Below are 15,725 nucleotides of genomic sequence, written 5' to 3' on the forward strand. Positions count from 1 at the left end.
GGAGGTTGGATTGAAAGTTGGCTCGTGTGAAGTTGTGAATTATGTGAAAGAAATGTGGCATAAAATTATGAATTATTGTTTAATTTAGTTTAATTGTGGTTTATAAAAAATGCGTTTCAGACGCGGTTGTTTGAAAACTCATCTTTATGTTCCTTAAAATGGCATGATGATGCCATCTATGTCCTCTAACTCTCTTAGTTAAACGTACTCTGTTTTAAAATAGGCTTTCCTTCCTATATTTATAGACTAGTGGTGGTAGAGAGGGGTGTAGACGGTGTATCCCTTCCTCTGGGTGCACTCTTGTAAGAGGGGATGACAACGATCTAAGAGATAAGGGTATGACGTTTGCATACGTAGTACTGCCATTACTCTATGCCAGGGATAGATTTAATGTTAGAAGTAGGAATGGAGAACAGAGTAATCTGGGCGCACGTCAAAATCCCGGACCCCCTTCCCAGGTAAAGGGGGTATGAAAGAAGAGGCGGGTCATAGCGACAGAGGTAAAAAGGAATTACGCATTTTTCGCCGTCCCCGTCAGCAACGTCATCAAAACGTAGTTTAAAACTGAGCCAATAAGATAATTTAAACTTTTCGTTACGTGTTGGAGGGAGGGGCTCTATACTGGGCTATGAGTCGCACTGAAGTAAATACTAACCGTTCTCCATTCCTACTTCTAAAATTAAATCTCCCTGTCTATACTAAAAAAATGTCTCACTAAAGTTACGAGGCACGTCAGAAAGTTCTGTTTTACAAGCATAAGCACCCAGGTTCGGTAGTTGTTGCTTTGTCACCGCGTGCTTTTCTCAGTGAGGACGTTATTACCAACCATCTTTATCTCGGGGATTTCTATTTAAGCCTTGGCAAATGGCCTATCCCTCTTTGGTCCCCTCATCGCCTCGAAGTCGCCTTTTAGAACACGAGCTGGGAAGTTAGTAGAAATTAGAAGAACCTCTTGTCAAATCGTCCGTTATTTATGACTGTGATTAGGGACGGACGGCGTCGACTATAGGCCTTGTACACGCGAAACAAAAGTGAATCCATAACCCCAAAGTTCTTCTATCAATAGAATTTTTTGGGGTTTACTCCTGGGCCTAAGGGAGTTTTGCTACCACACTAAGTAGCCGTGTATAATTTTAGTTCAATAGTCTTAAATTAGATACGCACGCTTTCTGGGCTATGCAGGTCAAAAATGGATCCCTAGACTATATTTTTTGGCGTGTATAATGCGATAAGTTACTTCTTCGTATACTTAACGCTAGTCTTTCATGGCTACTTTTGTTCGTCTTTTCAACGAAGATAAATGAAAATTGTGTATCTCTGCCTTAAATCTAACCATGACTCGCTTTCAGTAACCAGAGGCTAACTTATAGATATTGTGTAGATAAGTGTTGCCAGTCATTTGTAAGTGCAATTCAACCGCTATCTACAACAGACTGAAAGCTTGAAGTTCTTTTCGATTCAGATCATTCATATCCAAACCTGAGGCAACAGTTGAAGTTAAGAAACGGGAATGGAAAATTCTCTAGCCCCTCTAGTGCACAAGGGTGGTTGATACATTGCCGTCTCTGCGCACTCTCTGATACAAAAAGACTACAGCGCAAGCGCCAAAAACGAGATGGAAGGGAAGGATTCACCCCAGTGTCTTTCCCTCTCTTAGTTACATCAAATGGTCTATAGAGCTATTTCAGAGGGGGTAATGGCTACGTCACCAATGCTATTTGCCCATAGAGAAAACCCTCATAAAATGGCCGCCCTACACTCAAAGGCAGGCCCAATTTTCGTAGCAGACGAAATTTTTCCCCCACTGAAATAGCTCTATTGAACAAATGCCTAGTAAACTTAAGCACTTCACTATTTTGAGTCCGTTGCTTCTAGAATTGGAACTTCTTGAAATAAACGTTTGGCCAATAGGTATGTTAATCTCCCGGCACATCCTGGTTCGGGGTAAAGATGCATACCAAGGATTTTTACATTTAATTCTCGTCTTGTGACTTAACGCCTTATTAGGCTTTATAATTTAAGATAAATGACGTGAGCTTAAATCACGATTAACTGGGCGCCAGACACACTATGTTTGGAGATTCCCGAGCAACTATTTGCTGAGTCCCTTAAGTCTTTCGTAAGCACTCTGACAAACATTGAAAAGACACTGACCATTGGCGTCAATAAGTTCCGTCGTCGTAAAAGCAACCTAGGCTTAAAATTTTAAAAACTGAGCGTGATAAGAGGTCTAAAAGCAATAGACCATTTCGGAAATTACATACAGAGAAACCAATACACAGGGACAATGCCGCCAATGGGGCTCTGTCCCTCGCGCCAAGAAGCTCCGCTAGAGGCAGTGAGAGTTCGCTAGTAAGCTCGTTTTGGACCCCGGCGTTGTTTCTTGGCGAGAGGGACAGTACCCCATTGGCGGTGTCGCCTCTGTGTCACGGTTTCTCTGTATGTAATTTCCGAAATGGTCTATTCCTAATAGTTGACGTTACTTTGTCACAGGTTAGTGGTTACTGAGAGCTTGTCATGAAGTGACGTAGATGAAACGTCATAGATTCTCGTAAAGCGACGCGTGGTGAGGTGCTAAATAGGAAGCTTCACTGCAAAACCGCGTGTAGTCAATTCTCGCTTATCGTTCTCAAAGTAGTTCTCAGTAAGTCTCGAGCATTACAAAGTATAAGAAGTGTCATACTTATGGAACATATTTTATAAACTTATGCTTAAAGTTGTCAACTTTTGAAGCCTGTAAAAGGATCTGCCGAACACAACGCTGTAATATTATTATTTTTAAACTCTTAAACGATACTTAATTTGCATTAAAAGATTAAGAACATGATTAGTGCAATGACCTTTTGATTGTATGAACCTGAACCGAGACTCAGACGTATTATCCTTTGAATTATTTTCAATATTTGTTGTTTGCGGTTAGGCGGGGTTTGTTAGTAAGACATAATTTACGCGTCATCTTGAGATTTTCTAAATATGAGTGTTTTTGCATTTGCGTTAATCGCTTAAATGTACCCACAAGAAGAAAAAACATCGTAAAGCAAACTTTTAACAATTTCCTATTTAAAGTACAATAAATAACAACTAAATAGACAGCTCCTATTCAAGCGCACGTGATTAACACTATTTTTTTACTTTCATACGCCTCAGCTTTCCATATTTTATCAAGCGCTATTGTTTATCACCATAAATAATGCATATTTAACGCTTTTCAAGAAAGCGGCTTTTTTACGTCCCAATTTTCTGTTCAGCAGATGGCGCCTTGTGCTCTAACTCTTCCTCAATTTAGGTATTAAAATTGTAAAATATTTTTAGCCACACCATCGTGTATGTATGATAGGATATTACTTTCATATGAGGCGTCGTAGTAGTGCAAGTTGTTGTTGAAGGTTTCGTTTTCATTTTTGAAGCATTACAAGATTTGATCTACCGTATTTTAGCCAGATATTTGACTATGCGGGTGTTAGTTTGACCTGGCCCATGTATATGTAAGTTGATATTGCCGAAAGTGTTACCTCTTTTCGGGTAAACATTTTTCTATCTGGTACACCATTTCAATGACTCTAAGAGGCAAAGGCTTAGCTTCCATCTCAATTTTTGTTGCCTGCTCTGTAGCCTGTAGGCCTTTTGTGTTAACCCTCGTATGACCCTATACTTAGGGTTGCCTATCCACTTTTATGCGTCGAAAGTGTCTATTCATATTGATAACTCTAGCTTTTATTTTTTAGGTAAAATTAAGTAATAGACAGTCTGACTCTTATGGTTGTACGCTGGAATACATACAGCTATTTGGAATAATTGTGTACAGATTTTCTTTACGTATCTAGGCGTATTTTGTGGGAGAGCTAGACTAATCATTACACATGACGAATTTCACTTTCTCGAATAATGTTTCTCGCTGCCTGTTGCATCTTGCACTCGCGTAGAACCTCGCGTTGCTACAAACCAATTAAATCACAGTTAGAAATACATCAGAATTATGTAGCGTGACTGATAGTACTCAAGGCCGGCCTACAACATTAATAACAATATTAACATGGGCAGTAGCGTTGCTAGGGGTTTGAAATTGGGGGGGGGGCTTAATCTGGGCAAACTATTTGAAAGTTGTTATAGGTATTTAATAACAAATTTTTGCATAATTTGTTCATTGGAACATGTGTAGACCTTTATAGCTATCCGAAAATTTGTGACCACGTGAAATTATTCGTATTTTAAAGGAATACAAACTTTTATTGATAAAGAGTACGGGACTATGGATGAAAGAATTTCACTCGTCTTTTATAAGTTTAGTTTTCGTTTGCTTTTAGTCCCCACTACTGTTTCATATTGAAATTCATCTCTACAAAGATGAAACTTAACGAACTTATCATTATAATTTTTATACACTATATTGGTACAGAATTTTAGGGGGCTACGAGCAATTTTTGGTATAGTTTACGGATTATTTTGAGCGGGCTAACTTTGAAATGGGGGGGGGGGGCGCTATAGCGACGCCACTGAACATGGGAGATATGGGGGCATACAATGATTCCTATTAGGGGCTATGTGTTCCTGTTATACGTTCATATAATACAGAATATAGTAAAAATTACTGGTACGTGTACATGCATGATGCATAAGAGGGAGATTGTAGTACCGCGGTTTCCAAGTTTAAGCGCCGCTTTAAAACTTTTACTATCAATTGAAATATGTGGGCAGCTACTTCTTTTCTCTCTCTTTCTCTCTTTTTAAAAGCGCGCCTTGGTTCGCTTTCCCTTAAAGGTGCCTCTCTTTGATAAGATAACCAACCCACACAAAATGTTTGCCGTCGAGGAGAGTCATAGTGCAATTATGCCGTTAAACTCTGATGACGTCGTATGCGTTGTTTGGTTGCATCCTTGTGTATCTAGGATGCTGTAGCAATTCGACCATTAATGGTATATTACCTAATATTAGGAAGATGTTTTATTTTCATTGAATTTGGTTTTGTTTGAAATAATTGTGACGGCTTTAATATCTTCCATAATTTTATGTTAATTCTCCAGAAAATTTAGCTTTTGTTGTGTTAAAGGATTTACAGTATTAGGTTAGGTTAGGTTAATGGTATTTCGAATTATTGAAAATGTTTCGATCCAAAATAGTAGGGTGAAATAGAAAAGCGATTTGTTATCGATTGTTTTTCTAATTATAAGACCAATCTGCTTAGTCAAACCTCCAGAAAATACCTCCTAATGATTTTAAAATTCAATATAGTTTGAGATTTCATAGAAAAATTTCAAATAAGCACCTACGACCAATCGCGTAACGCCCTGCGTTCTTGTTAAAAAATTGCCGTGGACGCTCGACGTGGAATGAAATTTAGCACGAGCATCCACGGCAATTTTGTTAACAAGAAGGCAGGGCGTTACGCGATTGGTCGGAGGTGCTTATTTAAAAGTATCTATGAAATCTCAAACAAATTTGAATTTTAAAATCCATCGTTGATATTTCCTGCATATTTCCCCTAATGCAGGTAGTTTTAATAAATAATAAAACAATCGATAAAAAATTAATTTATTTTCCTTTTCACCCTCTATTTAAAAATTTATTCAACGATTCGATTAATTTTGAATAATTTACGAAAAGAGATAATGCAATTCATTTTTAACAACCGTTAATATAATGGTAATAGCAACATTCAATATAGCAAGCGCCATATAGGCCCTCAGATATTTCGTGGGTGACCAACTGAACACGTTAGTATTGTCAATAATTGCTTCGATGTCAATACCTTGCCATTGATAAGCAACCGTTCATTTTTATACAGTATCGCAAAACGCAGTCTATTTTAATTAATACAATACTTAGACCGTCGCCCAATAATTTATCAGGACCTAGCATTTTAAAGACCTTATTAATAAGAAACACCCACAAAGTATTTAAAAAAAAAACACGAAAAAAACCTAACTTCATTTCTTTACATAAATTCGCCCACATTTTATTTCAAAAAACGCGATATTTCAATTAAAAATACCTATTATCCTAAAATCCACGATAATCGTGCCAAAAACTACCTTAGCATTTACTCATTCGCCATTAAAAAAACTTGCTAATATCTTAACAGACCATGAAATAACTTTCAAAAAGTTTATTTTAAAATGTTCATAATATAAAAAAAAGAAATTGTAATTTTATTTCAAGAGCTAAAGAAAGCTAAGAAAAATCGTGAGATTTTATTTTATAGAAGGGGTGGGTGATGCTGATGCGTTATCGCTCGCGACTCGTCCTCGTACCTTAAAATTGCGTTGCTGTTTTTAAAACTGAACTGACCCCGAGTAAGTTATTACACACAGGGTACAATTTTTACACTACAAAGGAAAGCGGTAAGCTGAACGGTTACGGGCGCATTCGGGAACTTGCTCTGAGCCCGGCTTCCCTATTTACGCCAAAATATGTCGGTAGGGGGCGATGGTGTTTTAACTTGGCAGTGCACCATCCAAGGGGTTCAACAACTGTTTTATTTACGAATGAAACATTTGTTCTATATTCGATTATTTATCTCTAAAATAAATTGCTATTCGATTATTTATCCCTAAAATAAATTGCCATTCGATTATTTATCCCTAAAATGAATTGCCATTCGATTATTTATCCCTATAACAAATTGTCATTCGATTATTTATCCCTAAAACAAATTGTCATTCGATTATTTATCCCTAAAACAAATTGCCATTTGATTATTTATCCCTAAAACAAATAGCCATTCGATTATTTATCCCTAAAACAAATTGCCATTCGATTATTTATCCCTAAAACAAATTGCCATTCGATTATTTATCCCTAAAACAAATTGCCATTCGATACTTTATCCCTGAAATAGGTTGCGATCGGATACTTTATCCCCGAAATAATAAGTTACGATTAGATAAATTCCTATCAACAATAATATTCCAATCGGTTATAAATTCGATCCATAGTGATGTCGGACCCCTCGTCACCATCCAGGGCGATCCGATCAGTCTGCTCCCTGATAGAAACTCTGGACATTCAGCAATCGGGAATTGCCTCTCACCTGGTGAGCTGTTCTCTGCCGTCACCCCTAACTAAAAAACCCTCTTAAAACGGGGGGATTTCACAATGGACTCGTCTGAGAGTAGGCGGAGATGAATAAATCCGACGGAGGGAACTGTCTAGCGGGAGGATAGCAAATTTTCCCTCTAACGAAAAAGGAAAGAAAGAGACGAGTGTAGCTCTGTTTAGAGCCAAGAGCGTCTTTCGAAAAACTTCTTTTCCTAAAGAAAAAGTGAATTTTTTTTAAACGATTTAGCGTCGAGCAGATGGTGAAACGTTTCTTCAACGGTTTGTTCTAGGAACACTCCGATAGTTTATTGATGTTTTAACTTTTATTAAGCTTTAGTGTTTTTTTTTTATAGTTCAGCAGCTGTCTTTATCGCTACGTTTTTCAACAACCCAGTTTAAAAAAAAATCATGATTGTCTATCTCGCGTTAAAGTTAAGTGATTGTGTATTTTTCAACGCGGAAACCTCAAACGAACATTCCCAGAGTTCGCGATCATTTGGATATGAAATCCACCGCATTTTCCACTAAAGGTAGAGAATATTTAATTTTTTTTTACCAAGGCTTAGCCACGATTTTGTTTTGAGTTGTATCAAATTTGTAAATAGCTGATATTTGGCAGTTCTCTCTTGTAGTCTGACAAATCTGGGGAATGCTTTGTGAGTTGTCACAAGTTTTCAACGCGGTTTCGTGCATTTTAAAAAATATTTAGAACTTTACTCGTTTGTTACGATAGCGTTCTGTGTCTAACCAAATTTGGCGGGTCGTTTTAACGCGTATTGCCACCACATTCCCGCTATTTAGGCTTAGCTTAGCATTTGTAGGCTGTTTTTAAACCAGATACTAAGATACTGGTTTTCCAGGGGGCCCATATAGCTAAGCTTACGTAATTTGTCACTTAGGCGTGAAATTTGAAAATGGATCTTAGATTTTTTTAGGGATGGGTAATCTCCACCCTATATCCATGATGTAATCTAATCTTAACAGCCGAATTTTACAGCGGGATTTACGCAACAATTTAAGGGGGAAGATGGGTATGAGTTCGCAATCTGTTTTCATCTAGAAGAAAATACAAACCCCGCCTCTTCGCAACGCCTGTTACTTAGTTTTAAGGCTTATAACTATTACACCCTTTCCATTAAATTTCAATTACCAAGGGAATTAAAACTTGTAGAATGATGGCGTGTATTTTAGTGTTTTGGGGTTAGATTTAGGTTCGTTTAACCGAGTTAAATTGAAGCCTTGCCATTACTCTATAACATTCCGATCTCAGGTCAGGCCGTTTACATAAATTAAGAAAGTTTCTTCTAGTGTTGCGTTGCCTCCCATGACTATTTCTTTCTAGTTTTTTGCGTCTCTTATGCTTTCTTTAACTAATATAATGTGGCATAAACTGGATTGGGCCTCTTTTTACCCTCTTATCTATTCTAGTCGGTTTCTTTTTTAGTAATTGCTCTATTTTTTAAGTAATTAAAGGAATAGACTTGACTAATATTAATGATATACGTATGGGAGTGTTATTCTTAGAAATGGATGGTAAATAATTCAACTTAAGTATAGTTAAACCTAACTAACAAAGAAACGCGGTATAAATGAAGTCGTTCGTTGAACTGTGAATATTTTATTGATGCCTTTTGATAGGGTTTCTAGTTAGATTTTTTTTGTAATGTTTGAGCCGGGTTTACTATAGTATATTTTCAAAAACAGCGGTTACTTTAAGCAGATGGCATCAGATAATTAAGATAATTTTCTTGTATTTAAACAGGAATGTAACAAACGTAATTTCCGTGTTATTTTTAATAGGGTGACTACCTACATTTAATAATTTTAATTCCAATAATTGCGTTTCCAGTGCTAGATGACACTGAAAAACATGATGTGTTACTGACCATGGCCAACTTAGATTACCGGTAATCTAAGTTGGCCATGTACTGACACTAGAGGTTTTTGTTTGGGAATTACATTCACGTTCTTTTGTTTTGGTGGACACCAAGATACAGAGTGACTCTGATTAGTTTTAGTTTAGTCTATGAGGTTTACAAGTCATTCAAACCGATGTTCCTTGATAAAAACCAAAGGTTTCTTGAAAAATCTTTGAAATGTTTTAATTTCCTATAATTTCAATATTTTAATTTTCCTGTATTATTGCTGTAATAAAATAGCATGCAGTTAAGTGTGAGTGCAATTCAACCGCTATGTACAACAGAGAGAAAAGCTTGTAGTTCAGTTTGATTCAATTCTAAACCTTTCCTTAGGTGCTCTCACAAATTACTGGCAACCGTGAAGAACAGTTAAAGTTAAGACACTGCATGGGAGGAAATTTCTCTAGCCACTTTAGTGAACACCATTTATATTTTCAAGGCTTTGTTGTGGTCACCCTTAACCTTTAACCTAGCTAAATTTGTCTGTCTTTCCGTTACAATTCAAATATTGTTCATAAATGTCATAAAGGGTAAAGCATGGAGTGCAAATTGGGCGTTATGAAATTTCAAAGCAAGGATAATTAAGAATAGTGTGGGAATTCGATTCGTTCCTGCTGATTTAAGGTTAAAATACACATCCAAGATCCGACTTATAATGGAAAAGGTCTTATTGTGATATAGTTGACAGTTGAATGAAATATTACCAGACATTTTCATCTCCCGAACTATTGACCCTCTTGGTCCGAGTTACTGTTTAGAGCCGAAAATAACCCGACCTTGAATAGGCGATTTGAATCTAATTCTCTAAATTTGGGTGGCTTTTGCATTGTGGGAGAAAGCCATTAGTTTGAAAAGACATTCCTTTTTGTACAATTCCGAAGTCGTCTTTCTGTTCCCAAAATTGCCACTTGTGGTGCATTTTTCAGTGGCGTCGGTAGTCTGAGTGAGACTATAGGGTTCTCTCTCTCTCTCACTCTTCGGCGTCTTTTAACGAATTTTAAGCTTTTGATTGGACAATCCCATTTAGAACCTAAAAAAGAAGTATAGTAATGGCACCACCCAGCCTTTGACTGTATTATACTCTATGGGTAGTTAACACAGAGTTCCACTACTCTGTAGTAATCGCGTTTTCGCATAGCTTGACGCACGGTATTCTGTTTGTCCCCGCATCTTAACTGTCAACCTTTCAAAGAGAGTTTTTCTCTCCCCTCCATTTCTCTCTGCTTCTCGTGATTATCATGTTTTCTCTTGGTACGGTGATCTTGTCCAGTAGGTGGCAGCGTTAAGTTGAATAGAGGCAAAGTCTCAGTGGGGGGTCTAGTCCACACCTTTCCTGAACTTGTGCTCGAATGGCTCTTGTGCTCGAATGGCTACTACCAAGGTTAGATCTGCTGAAATTCGTAGCTCTCTATTACCAGTTACCACCGATCCGCAATCTTCACGAGTAAGCGAGTACCATACTCTAATAGGATCCGAAATGATAGCTAGCTGCATGAGTTGCCTACAACTTAAGGACTCTGAGATCAGAGTGTCGAATTTTCTATCCCCTCACTCAGACTGTTGTTCACGAAGTCTGGGAGACTTTATAGGGGTCAGTATTGATTATCGACAAGAGACCTTTATGCAGACCCCTTAGGAAAAAGAGGTATTCTAACGCCCCCCCCTAGGTTACCCATGGTTAACATTTGCATATTAGAGTGTCTTTCAAGCGTGTTTATATTTTGTGTCCCTGACTCTAGTAAAACAACTCAAAATAATTTAAACGAAGAGATGACACACGGTGATTAAAAATATACTAATTACTTTATTAAATTTATCCGGATTACGAATTAATTATATATTTAATAAAGTAATTCGTATATTTTTAATCACCATGGTCCATGTATCATGTCTTCGTTTAAATTCTTTTAAATTACCTATTCTCCATGGCTAACGAAAAGTTTTTGATTTATAAAACAATTCAGGCGGAATGCGCAGCAAAATGAGCTATCTCGATGCGTAGTTATCAGACCAAGGAGGTTTGATACCATTTACACCAGGAGACCAGGCTACTTGGTGGTACTGAACTTTGTTCGCCAAGTAGCCTCACCTCCTAGTCTTCAAACTTCGTTTCGCGTTATTTACTTTTATAATACCTTTAATCGTTTATTTGTATCGACTGACATTTCATTCTTAGAGTAATATCAGAATATTCCCATCTATAAAGCAAACAAACTTTACATGTTAAGTAAGTTCCCATGTCTTTATTTGAAACTGTTTCCTTGTAGAAAAATCATCATGATTGCATTTAAATTTGAATATTTATGACTAAATATAGACCCCTGTGATAGTTAAACATTACACGAATCATTGCACACGAATTTTGATGCAAAACACACTTGATATTGCATGCGCTCTGGGATTTAGATCTACGTCAAAGTTTCTAATGGATATTTAATACCGTCGCCTCTGTTATTCTTGTAATATAAAACAAGTGTCACGAAAAGCATTTCGTAATAGCTACGTGTGTGACAGGCGAGGGACACGTAATTTTCTAACGTGTAGTACGGTACCCGTGTTTTCTAAACCAATGTATGTGGAAAATGTTCTTTCTAGCTTGTAGTAGAGAATATTGTGTTAGCAACGTGCTTTCAGGGTTGCCACAGTACCTGGAAATCCTGGAAAACCTGGAAAAGTCAGGGAATTTAAAAATGGGCCGAAAAGGTCAGGGAAAAGTCAGGGAATTTGATTTTAGTTGGTAAAATTTCTGGGGATAAATCTTTATTGAAAGAGTAGTGAAAGTTTCTTCTCATCCTCTCTTAACACAGAAATCTCTAGAGTAATCCTTAAAAATGTCTAGAATTTTTTTTTGTAAAGTAAATGCCTTTAAAAAATCTCTCGGACTGTTATTTATAGTTAAAATGTTTCTTAATCATTTTGGTGCAACAAATACATTGGAAAGTTGTAGAGAGTTTATTTAATTATAACACTTAAAACGTGCTGTAAACATTTACGCTTTCGGCCTGAAAATGTCAGGGAAAATCTGGAAAAGTCAGGGAATTTGGTCCTGAAAATTTCGTAGCAACCCTGTATGAGCTTATGAAGTGTCAATGGTTTTCGCTTATCCGAACTGCTCGAACAAACACACACACAAGGTAACCCTAAACCACGTTCCTATAAGCTACGTTGTTTATATAAGCGTGAACTTAGGCAAATAAAAATGCCTGATGAAGTCACTGAAAAATGGTGTTTCATTCACTGTAATGACATATCATGAACTTTTCTTGATTGCGTATTTGAATGCGTCGCCAGCAGGGCAGAGTCATTTAGATGTAATCAATTCCCAGACGTTGGCGTCGTTAAGCCCGGCAACAATCCGACATAAAACGGAAGTCTGCCGCTTGTCGAATTTCGCGTGTTTATAGAACGAAAGAATTAAAATCTACCATTTCGGATATTAAGCTTTGTAATACTAATATCATGAATTTCCTTAGCTCTCCCATGAACGTTTAACTTATCGAAAGTGCAGGTAATCAATCCATCGTGAAACTTAATGCTGTACTCAAATCTTTACACGTAAATAAATGTATTTGTGAAATTCGCTGACTGATCAAGAACCACTTGATTTAAAATGCTGAAAATAATTTCATATGAATCAAGTGTTATTAAATCCGTATGACCGTTTCCATGGCAACCAAATAACATTTTGAAAGTTCCTGACGCCAGTAATATTTTGACAATAATCGTTTTTACCTTTGTTTACATAGTTTTAAGATTAAATTAAAATTGGTTAGCTTGCTTGCTAACTTAATTAATCAATATACAATTTCCTCTAAACGACTGCTAAACATGCATTGTCCATACACAAATTTGAACATCAGGTGTAGCAGCTTTGAACACGCTTTAAACATCTTTTTAACGGCAAGAGCCATTATACGCCATTGAAAATTCGTCTGCTATCATTGGCGACGACTTGTTAACGTAACTAGCGCCAATTTAACCATAGCCAACTTCTTTAAAGCTGCATGATGGTGGCGAGAATGTGAAGCACATGGTTATTTTTCAAAAAAAAAAAAAAATGCGTTCGTGAATAATAATTAATTGACAATTTCCATATAGAGTAATGGCACCTGCCTGCCTTCGGCTACGTTACGCTCTATGAGAAATTAACACGGAGTGCCACTACTCTATTAAATAATAACGGATTTTAAATTTTAGGCTTCATAGAAAATCAATAATTTAGAAGTTTCTTAAATTGTTTTTCATACAAAATTATCCTTCAAATATTTATGTTGAGCTTCTGTAAGCTTTTCGTAACTGAGGTCAAAACTAGTATCACCATAAAAAACTTAATCGCAACAACACTCATGGATAAATTTAATAATTTCACGATAAAATTAATCTCTTTGAAAGGCGCCGCTTTTGTGTTTAGCCTTTTTTTTTTTCTTTTTAGCTCTTTCCCTCTGACGTCTCGTTGTTATTTGATCCACAACCGCTAAAATAACCAAGAATTTCGCGGGTTTCGGCGATGTAGGTCTTCCCAATTGTCCCCGTTTGAAAAACAGAAAAAGCTCTTGGAATTTTTCTAATACGTTTTTAAGTCGTTGTGCGTACTTTAAATCTATATCTCAAAAGGAGGTTTATGAGCCAACTAATTTACGCCTAATAAGCATGTGCATGCCTTTCAGTCTCCAAATTAACTTTTCTCTTGTTTTTAAAAGTCTCGAAGAATTTTGTTCTTTTTTTGCGAGAACGAAGTTATAGTTAAACGCGTTTATTTTTTGAGGTTAGAATTTAAACTAATAAACGGTTATATATAATTAGGATTTACTGCTTCCTTTTTTAGGGTAAATTTGTTTACAGTCGTCGATTCTTGGTAAATATGTTCAATTAAGTTTTATTATATAAACATTCCGTCGTCAAACAATTTAGTGTTTAATAATGTAAACAAAGGTAATAAATAGTGTAGTTTAAATATTTACGGTGTCAGGGATTTAGTAAATTATTTGACCTAACATTTTTAAACATGGCCGCGTAGTAATAAAATTTTTTATTAGCTTGTTTCTATAGTACTTTAAATCAGGTTTTCGGCATCGTTTGTCAAATGGTTACGGAGTTAAAGTGATATGTCAACGAGTGAGTCGATGTTACAAATTTACTTTCAATGCTATTTAATAGTTTTAAAGTGACGGAAATACTTCAAAGTATATTTTGAGCAAATTTAGCGTCTGCCATTTTTTTACAGTCTGAAACAGAGCTCATCGAAACCTGGATAGCTCAGTGAAATTTAGAATTTTTAGTAAAATTCAGGGAAATCACGGAAATTTGTGAGGTGTTGCTTCAACTATAAAAACCGAATCCCTTTGTTATTACTCCATATATGGGAAAAAACCTATAAAACTGAGGGAAATATATCTGAAAAAACCTGGAAAACTCAGGGAAATGTATGGGAAAAACCCTGGGAAATCTGTTTTTCAAATGTTTTACGAACCCTGTTAAAATAACTGTAATATTCATGAAATAACTTAAATTTCTCTGAAGGTGATTTGTTGTTTGTACCTTTGTTTGTTATTCACAGTTATCATGTTAGCATTGTAAGAAGGATTTTAAAAATTACACCAGAAGTAAGATGAGACCAGAAGTGAAGGGCTCTAGCATTGGTAGTAGATCCTGGCACTAGGGAACAAATTTGAGGATTTTATGAAATTATGCCGCTTCAATTGCGCCTACACTAGAAAAAAATTGGTCGAGTTCCAAACACATTTCCTACCCCCTTTCCCTCAACCTAAAGCCGCGGAACACGGACGCGGGTGCTTGAATCTAGTTCGGCCGTCTACCACCGCGAGCGTCTCACGTTTTGGAGGGAAAATTCAGAAACTGCTACCAGAGGGCCAACCGTTAGTGTGTTATCAAGAATATTCACTATCGCCAAGTGAAGAATTTGGTTAGCTCAGTACTTCTAGTCTCATCTCACTTCTGACAACACCGATAAGGCAATTATAAAGCGATTTCCCTTGCAAACAGAAACAGGGGTGGGGGGGTATCTAAAATATGCAATATATTGAATTACAATATAACCAAGCGATCGACTGACTAAATACAGCTTCATTCATATAGTAATTGAATCTTACAATGAAATCTAGCCCTGAACAGTCATTTCGCGCTTGGTGCGCTTAGCTTATTAAACCGATACCAGAGAAAGAAGTTAAAAAAAAACTTGATACAATCTGGCTGTGGTAGAAAATAATCTGAGGCAGAACTGGATTAGTCGTTCGCTCCCCGGCTAAGAAGGAGTGTCGAGAACTGGATGGATAATAAGAAAGGGTTATCGTCTCGAAAGCTATAAGGCATTATAATGGGCCTCCCCGGGCAACTATAACTGCGGCAGCATTAATCCCGCGTTAATGACATCCCCAAAAAGGAGGAATCGACAAAAAGCTGCATCAAGGTCGAATAATACATGCTGCCAAAAGAGGGAGAAAAAGTTTTTAAAACTGACAACACCTTTCACGCCATTACTACAAAGTAAGATGTGAAATCATTTTATTTTTCGAAAGAGAAACTGGAAATTTTCTTGTGACTTGTGAGGTATATTGGCAAGTTTTTATATTAGAATTAAAACTTTTGTCGTAAACTCGTGAAAGCGCAGTGGCGGTCGTTGCCTTGGCTGGCTTGGCTTTTCCGTAATATTGAATTTTATTTTTTGAAGGAGAAATAATAATTATTATTACAAAATAATACATGTGTAATTACAAGATGACTCAACATTATTTCCATCCCATATTTCTTTAC

General features: G+C 36.6%; 1 protein-coding gene and 1 long non-coding RNA gene across 2 annotated transcripts in view; one reads left to right on the top strand and one right to left on the bottom strand.

The window, feature by feature from the left end:
• Positions 1–15,725, top strand: part of GEFmeso (Guanine nucleotide exchange factor in mesoderm) — a 139,661-nt gene that overhangs the window by 59,476 nt on the left and 64,460 nt on the right. The gene's annotated exons all lie outside the window — the stretch shown is intronic.
• On the bottom strand, positions 729–3,007 carry LOC149718621 (uncharacterized). The gene is made up of 4 exons (XR_016373413.1): positions 2,841–3,007; positions 2,484–2,761; positions 2,155–2,191; positions 729–921 (listed from the first exon to the last, which is right to left on the bottom strand). It is a non-coding gene; the product is annotated as an uncharacterized LOC149718621 (long non-coding RNA).

The sequence above is a fragment of the Phalangium opilio genome, unplaced genomic scaffold (assembly GCF_054372755.1).
Source record: "Phalangium opilio isolate 3A_F unplaced genomic scaffold, DU_Popi_V2 ptg000002l_1, whole genome shotgun sequence".
Classification (NCBI taxonomy): Eukaryota; Metazoa; Arthropoda; class Arachnida; order Opiliones; family Phalangiidae; genus Phalangium; species Phalangium opilio.